Here is a 9,320-nt window from a genome sequence, read left to right as displayed (position 1 = left end):
CGGCCGCCACACCGGCCGCTAATGAAGCCGCTATTGAAGCAGCCGGACACCCGCCTCCGATTCGCCCCGCCCCTGGATGTGGCGCTGGGACCGCCGACCAATCGGCGGAGCGATGCAAAACAGACGACGCGGGGGGTGGGAGGGGGGGTTGGAAAGGTGCCGTGTGGTCCTCGCAGTTCCCTCTTTTTTTTTGGCCTAGACTGCTAGAGCAATGGAAGCGCGAAGGCCCCCGAGAGACCCCGAGTTCGATTCCCGCCTTTGGCCATGAAGGCTTAGAACAACTTGATTGTGTCCCTTGGAATGCACGCCAATCGGCATAACATCGAAATTAAATGTCGCTGCTTATAGCTCTCAAAGGGTGGCCACCTCCAAAATAGACTACATAAACCTGACTGACTGAATAAATGAGAATGCTACAAAATAAACCTGACAGAAATTTTATACAGATGGTGCCCAGGCCATGTCAGGCAAGTGGTTTATTTACCGTCCAAGAAAAAGGACTACATTTTGATACCACAAACAGATTTCCAAGACATCCAGGTTAATGAGCTTCTTTTTAAAATAATTTTTATTGAACATTTTAACCTTTAAAAACAGAAAGAAAAACGCAAACAAGGGAAAAAAAAACATACATAACAATATAAAGTGATGACTGGCATTCATGTTTAGCCTTCATAGTTCTCCATTCGGCATTGCCTTCCTATTGATTAATGAACTTAATTGACTTAACTAATCTTCTATTTTGGGCTGGTGTAAAGGATCTGATTCCTGTTTACCAAACTTTTTTTCTCACGTGGGGAAGATGAGAAAGAAAGGTTTAAGAAAGGAAAATACGGTAAACAAGAACAGAGAAAGATGAGCTTGTGAAATATCAGCAGAAAAATAAGTGTGCCCTACGCACAATTCAAAGGATTTGAAGCCCTTGGTTTGTGTTCTCCTTTTAGAAAGGAGAAAACTTTCTACAGTTCACTCATTCTACAGCAGTGTTTCTCAACCTTGGCAACTTGAAGATGCCTGGACTTCAACCCCCAGAATTCCCCAGCCAGCATTCGCATTCGCTGGCTGGGGAATTCTGGGAGTTGAAGTCCGGACATCTTCAAGTTGCCAAGGTTGAGAAACACTGTTCTACAGTAAAGTCACATTCATATTGTGTGGGTCAATATTGCGCACTCGAACTGGTAGCGAATGTAAGTTGATTTCACCCCTGGATTCAATCTAGAAATGAGAAACTTTCTTTTTTTAATATATATATTTTTTGAATAAAGACAAACAAAATCATCTTCCATTACAAATTGTAGAAAGTGTGTCAATTGGTTACAAAGAACTTTTGTGCATCCCTTCCACAGTCATCACAGTCATTCATATCAAGTTATATATCTTACATCACATATATTTATATATATTGCTATCATCATACCTCATCCTTCATATGGCTATAGTTGTTTTAACGTCCCTTTACAACAAACATTCCAAAATTTAAAACAAAACCACATAGTGGCATTCCCTTATCTATTTTCAATATCATCCAACCACATAATACCTTTATAACACATTCAAAATAAAAATTAATTATGTTTAATAACAAACTTTTAGACCTCTTTTCTTAATTTACAATTTAAATTTACAGTTTACAATTTATATCCAATTTCCCTTTTATCCTGTCAATACAAATTATTACATTATTATCATCAGTCATTTATTTAAAGATAGGTTGACTAAGTTTAACTTACTTTTTCCCCTTTTTTCACTTTCTGACAGTTGAGAACAATTAACCAATGGAACAGAAGTTGCCTTCAGATGTTGTGGGAACTTCATCACTGGAAAAATTTCAAGAAGAGATCAGACTGCCATTTGTCAGAAATGGTGTAGGGCCTCCTGCTTGGGCATGGGGTTGGACTAGATGACCTACAAGGTCCCTTCCAACTCTGTTAATCTGTGATAGATAGATAGATAGATAGATAGATAGATAGATAGATAGATAGATAGATGGATGGATGGATGGATGGATGGATGGATGGATGGATGGATGGATGGATGGATGGATGGATGGATGGACGACCTACAAGGTCCCTTCCAACTCTGTTAATCTGTAATAGATAGATAGATAGATAGATAGATAGATAGATAGATAGATAGATAGACAGACAGACAGACAGACAGACAGACAGACAGACAGACAAATAAATAATGAAGCTAGCTGCGACACCTTGGGCCAGTCCCTCTCGCTTAGCCTAAGGAAGGTGGCAATGGCAAACATTTCTGAAAAACCTTGCCAAAAAAAACCCTACAGGGGCTGGCCCAGGCAATCACCAGGAATGGCTCAAAAGCCCCCCACTCCTATCATAAAGTGCAGTAAATCGTAATAGTAATAAGCACTATTGGAAATATTAGAAATTGATAATAAGGAAGGGGAACAAGTCATATAGGAGTGACTAGGCTTACTCTTATTCATTCGGCATCTATGCTCTTTCTCTGCCCAGTCTTCTTCTAAGATAAGAAGCTAATTGGGGTCAGAGCTGCTTAGTAGTTGGAGGGGAGACCACTAGGTAATCCCACATTTGGAGGCTAGGCTGGGAATGTGAAGTAACATCACGCAAAAAAAAAAGGCAGGCTAAACTTTGATGAAATGAAGGAATGAGAAAGCTGCTACCAAGATGTAGGTCAGATTTAATCTGAGTGCACAGCAAACCTGCAAGATTGAATCACAATAGAACAGAATAGAATAGAATTCTTTATTGGCCAAGTGTGTAATGCCATTTTCCTGCCAATTAATGTTGAGACACTTGTCCCTTGCCCAGAGTTCATTCCAGTTTATTCCCAAAACAACCAATCAGCTAATTTATATTACAACCAAAGCAATTAAAGCAGAATTAAAAATAAGCATCACTCCTCCAATGAGAAACACAACTTCTAAGCAATATAACCAAGTGTTTCAGAAAAAAACCTATTTAGTAACAGTTCTGTTTACTGGCATATTCCGTTACAATCAATGTGGCTACATACGCAGTTACAATTGGGATTCACATCAGAATAAAGATGTTGGACATGAGGCTGACTAGAGAAATCTGGATTGGACTGTATAAATTTATCTCTGGATTAAAAGACAAAATGCCACTACTCCATCTTTTGGAGCAATTTCCTACCTCACAAGACAACTTTCGTCAGCTTTTGAGAGCAAACCATTTAAAAATATTCAGAAATGCTAAGGTGAGCTAAGTATCCTGCTGGTTTTAGTAAATTCGTTAAATTTCTTAGGAAAAGAGTAGAGATTTGATGCTGCAACCCAGGTCTATGATCCTTGATCTAAGCTCTGTTCCAGTGTTTCTCAACCTTGCCAACTTTATAACATGGTGACTTCAACTCCCAGAATTCCCTAACCAGAGTAGCTCGCTGGGGAATTCTGGTAGTTGAAGTCCACACATCATAAGGTCTCCAAGGATGAGAAACACTGTGTGTATTCCAACTTGCTTAAACTGCCATAACCTAACCTACGGGCTTCATAGTGACTTTCTGGAGTGGAGTTATAGTCAAGCCCCTTCTCTCAGGACAGAGATGGGGGCAATAAGAGTCTTGCCATTGACCAGTTAACCAGCAACTCACCCATGAAGACCAACTAGCAGGACACCAAGGGTACTACCTGAACAATCCAGTTTAGGATAGTCATTCTATTTTCCTGACCTCAATATTGCATTGAGAAACACTCGTGAAGACACACCCTTCACAGATATGAGTTGTCTCGACAAATTAGGCAAGTCGGAAGGGTTGAGCCATCTTTACTGGATCCAAAAAATCAGATCATATCTTCAAGCATTTACAAATCTTCCCAATGGCCCACTTCTGAATTCTTCCTCTCCTTGAATTGTGAGCAAGCTGGAATGAGAATAAGCCAGCAGATTGGCAAAGGCTAAGAAGAGAGCTATAGGCTTTCAAACACTGTAATTCAGATCAAGACTGGTCAGATCTGCCATCTGTCACCGCTTCAACCCTGCTTCGCTGTGATGGCAGCCTTCCATAAAATGGGAAGGGGAATGGGAAGATAGGGAGAGGAGATGACAGGAAACAGAGGTGCCATCCAGAGACAACAGTTGAAAGACTCAAGGTCACAAGCCTGGGAATAGAATGAGAAAGGCCCATCCAAAGAGATGCCAAAACATGGAACTGTTACCAGAACACTAATTTGAACCTTATGGGACACCACCAAGATGACCAAGCGGGGAGAGCCTGGGAGAAAAGAAAGTGACCGAGGTTTTGCGGGAAATCCTCAGATCTGGCTTCACCAGCTGGAGTCGAGGGTCTTTCTTTCCTGAATGTTCAAGCTGGGACAGTATGACAAAGACTGACTTTTCCTCTTAAAGAGAAACCTGGAGATAACACCTTTCACTTCCCTTCCCAAGAAACAGGACAGCATGTATAAAGTAACATTTAAGCTGCTTTCTTGGCAACTTGATTGGCATTCTTTACAATCTGATCATATTTCTTACCTGTCTTGTGGATTAAGGTTTGTAAAGTACATTAGGGTTTTTTTTATTGTAGTTTCAGTGCAGAAATGCTAAAGACTTTGGTCAGGTCAGAACCTGGTTAATGTGACCAAAGGTTTGACTGTTTATAAAATTTGACAGGAGACAAAGTCTAAATGAACCTTTTTGTCCTCTGATGACTGATAGCAAAGTAGTGTACATAATTTCATTGTTATCGTGTTTACTGAACTTTTAAAGAGGGAGCAAACCATATAGAGTCTACAGCTTTACTTGTTGGTTTTTAATTTAAGCTTCTTAATCTCTGACATCTTATATATGTAGCAACTCATTAGTGCCTATCATTTTCACAGTTTTTTTCTGGCTTATTATACTATTATTGCTTAATGTTACAATGAGATTACATTATAAGAGTAGTTTATACGTGATCAAGTTTGCATGGGGCTGTATTTGGTCAAGTACCAAAATTAAATAGGCTGATTTTGCTTCTCAAAGTTAGCATCTCCTGACTTCTTCTGTTGCAAGTCAATTCACAGATAAAATTCTAAAATTACAGTGGCAACAGCCAGATAACTATAAAACAAGGTTTTTCGAAACACATTAGTAAAATTCAGCTTTAAATGTTCTACCTGTACTTCATGGCAAGTTTTACACACACGCACAGGCACAGGCACACGCACACACACACACACACACACACAACCATGTTTTCCTGAAAATAAGACCCAACTGGAAAATTAGCCCTAGCATGATTTTTCAGGATGGTTGTAATGTTGTGGTCCGGCAGCGGCTTGTGAAGCTGGCAGCAGAGTTGGACAGTAAAGAGTTTGAGGAGGAACATGGGTCAATTCAGAAGTTCAGGGGAAGGCTCGGACGAGGGCTCTGCATCGGAGGCAGAGAGGAAGCCAGGGCCATTTGGGAGTTATGTGCTGCCTACCGGAGCCCCCAGAGTTGGACATCAGCAAGGCAGAGGAACAGGGAGAGCCTGTTCCCAGTGCACGAATGTGCAGAGCTGCCAGAAGGCAAGAACAGTTAAGACAAAAGGGACGACTTGGGAGTAAGGCCTGGAGATGATTGGCCCCTCCCTTAGGACATAAAGAAGGAGCAAAGGCACATGAACCTTTGCAGGAAGCAACTTCGTTCTGTTTGATTTAAATTCTGAAGCTCCTTTTTGACTCTTTGCTCTGTGTGGCCTTGCAAGCTAACTGCCAAATAGGTCTGGCAGCGTTTCAAGGGAGGTAAAGGTGGGTGCTTATCAGCCTTATCCCGAAAGACTTTGGCAGATTTCTGTCGGACTCTTTACAAACTATTTGTGACTCATTAAGGGCTGTGAATGAACATAATTCACAGCCGGTGAAATAAAAAGAGGGTTTTGGGGACTAAGTGTGTACTTTTTAATGTATCAGGAAGCGTAGGTCAGAACCCGCCAAGTCCAGAAACTCCTTCTTGCATGGAAGCCTGTGGTGACCAAATGGCCTCCATCTTCACCCGCATCTTTAATAAATCACTGGAGATGTTATGTTCCTTCTTGTTCTACCATCCTCCTGGTTCCCAAGAAACCCTTCATCAAGGAACTGAATGACTATAGATTGGCTGCTCTGACATTTGCAGTTATGAAGACCTTGGAAAGATTACTGCTCACTCAACTGGAATTCATCATGGACCCACTGTTAGACTTCTTTCAGTTTGCCTATTGCGCAAATGGCACAACAGATAAGGCTGTCAATATGTGCCACACCTTGCAACATCTTGAATTCCCAGGGACTTAAGCACTGATCCTTTTTGCAGACTTCAGCTTGGCCTTCAATGACCTTCACTTTAACCTGACTCAGCTAGCTTTGCTTGTCCATTCTTGTAGGTGGATTCTTGTAGGCCCTTCATGGTATTGGATCTGGGTACTTGAGAGACCGCCTGCTGCCAATTACCTCCCACAGACCCATTAGATCTCACAGGGTTGGCCTCCTCCGGGTGCCATCTACCAGCCAATGCCACCTGGCTATTACCCGGGGGAGGGCCTTCTCTGTGGCAGCTCCGGCCCTCTGGAATGAACTCCCCGCAGGGATTCGGACCCTCACCTCTCTCCAGGCCTTCCGAAAAGCCATCAAAACCTGGCTTTGCCGGCAGGCCTGGGGGTGATGAGTTCCCTCCCCTCTCGACATGTATGGTTGTGCGACTGTTGTTTACTTTTATTATTTGTATTTTGTTTTTTATGTTCCCTTTTTTCCCCCTTGAATTGTTCGCCGCCCTGAGTCCTCCCGGAGAAGGGCGGCATACAAATAATAAAATTCTATTCTATTCTATTCTATTCTAAACTTTCTGACAGGTAAGAAGCAACAGGTGAAGCTAGAGAAAACCCAAACAATTAGCATAGGAGCTCATCAAGGCTATGTGATGTCTCCATTACTCTTCTCTCTATATACCACAAGTGTCAAACTTATGGTGTCATGTTGCCTTCACGTGATGTTTCACAATGTTTTTCCACAGCTGGGGTGGGTGTGGTCTGCACATGACACATCCAGCCCATGTGCCACCAGTTCCACATCCCCGCTTTATACAAATGACTACATCCCTAAGGAGCGCTCTGTTAAACTTCTGAAGTTTGGAAATGATACAACAGTTATTGGTCTCATTCAAAGATGGTGATGAGTCTCCGGTGGTGGGTTTCAAAAATTGTTCGAACCTACTCTGTGGGTGTGGCCTCCTTTGTGGGAGTGGGTTCCCGCCCATGTGACCGGATATGAAGATGCCGATGACACTTGTCAGAACCACCTTAAATTACCGCACACACAGCACTGGAATGCATAAGAATATGATGTAAACTTGTTTTTTAAAAGGCATCTTTGGTTTGCGTTAAAACAACTTCAACACACGCAACGTTCTGATTGCACCACAAACTCAGTAGTCATCCTTACCTTTCACAGAGGCACTGAGTTTTATAAATATGAGCCTGATAGTGTAGAATAATCATATCCAAGGACCAGTGGTGGGTTTCAAAAAATTTTGGAACCTCCTCTGTAGGTGTGGCCTGCTTTCCAGGTCCACTGGTGGAACCTCTTCTAACCGGTTCGGTAGATTTGACGAACCGGTTCTACCGAATAGGTGCGAACTGGTAGGAACCCACCTCTGCGAGTCTCCATATAGATGGGAGGTTGAACAACTGGCTCTGTGGTGCAGCCGGAACAATCTAGAGCTGAACATGCTTAAAACTGTAAACACAGTGGATTTTCAGAGGAGTCCTCCTATTCTACCACCTCTTGCAATATTAAACAGCATGTTATCCATTAGACTCCATGTTTTTGGGTTATATAATCTCCCTGTAGTTGAAATAGACACTTACCATTGTACGTTTTGTATATGGCTAACCTTTTCCAGACTGAGTGCCCAAGGCACCCGTGCACCTGAACCCCCAAAATGCAATGCATGTACGACTCCCTTGCATGTGCCCACCCCATGCATGCGCAGCCACCCCCACATGCCCCGTGCATGCACACACACACACCACATGCCCCTGCACCATGCATGCATGCACACACCCTGTGCATGCACACAAACATCCTGCGCATGTGCACATACCCTGCACATGCATGCACATCACCCTGCACATGTGCAAACAGCTCCCCCATATGCCCTGCCTGCCCCTGCGCATGTGCATGCATGGCAGAGACCCGAAGTCCAGCTGGCCGGTGGGAAACAGAACTGGGGTGACGGCTTGCGTGCCCACAGAGAGAGTGCTGTGTGCCACCTCTGGCACACATGCCATAGGTTCACGATCACGGGTATATGGTATGGTTTGGTATGGAATGGGAATTTAATTCATTATATTGAATCCACTTGTATTAATCCCATTCATCACAATCAGATATATCAACATTGTTAATTTGTGGGTTGCTTGCTATATAATGGTGAATGCAACCACCATGGTTTGTAAATCAAACTTTGTGTGGTACTAGATTTATCACAACCGTGATTTATTTAATGAGCCACAGCCAAGAGGTTGTGACTTAGCACACTGTGTGAGCTTTTTCCAGAAGCAACTTTAAAAAAAACCAGTAATGGGTCTCTTCCCACAAAAAGTCTGTATTCCTAAAACTTAAAGAGTCAAAATAATAGCAACAACACTTATATACTGCTTCCTCAGAAGGATGGAAGGCTGAGTCAACCTTGAGCGGTGAGAATTGAACTGCCTAACTGCTGGATTGGCAGTCAGCAGAATCAGCCTGCAATATTGCATTCTAACCACTGCGCCAACATGAAGTTGGATTTGTGCTATCTGGGAAGCTTGTTTGTTAGCTTTGATTTAGCTGATTCCCCCAAAGCTAAGCAGTGTCAGACCTGGTGCTGTAACATATTCAGATGACAGACCAGTAGGATAAAGGTTCCTATCTCAGCTTTCAAAGCCTTTAGAACTGCAGGGAAATAAAAAACCAATTACTACCAACCTGCCTTCCATTGGGGACTTGTATACTGCAAGAGTCAAAAAGAGGGCTGTGAAAATATCTACAGAGTCACATCCTGGACATAAACTGTTTCAATTCCTACCCTCAAAATGACACTGTAGAGCACTGCACACCAGAACAACTAGACACAAGGACAATTTTTTTCCCTGAATGCCATCACTCTGCTAAACAAATGATTCCCTCAACACTGTCAAACTATTTACTAAGTCTGCATTACTACCGTATTACTATTAGTCTTCCCATCGTTGCTATCACCCATCTCCTCCCACTTATAACTGTATGACTGTAACTTCGTTGCTTGTATCCTTACAATTTATATTGTTTCCTAATGATTCGATTGCTTATTTGTACCCTATGATTATATTAATTGTTGTACCTTATGATTCCT

The sequence above is a fragment of the Thamnophis elegans genome, chromosome 7 (genome assembly GCF_009769535.1).
Source record: "Thamnophis elegans isolate rThaEle1 chromosome 7, rThaEle1.pri, whole genome shotgun sequence".
NCBI classification, from domain to species: Eukaryota; Metazoa; Chordata; class Lepidosauria; order Squamata; family Colubridae; genus Thamnophis; species Thamnophis elegans.
Note: the sequence above shows the minus strand (reverse complement) of the source record.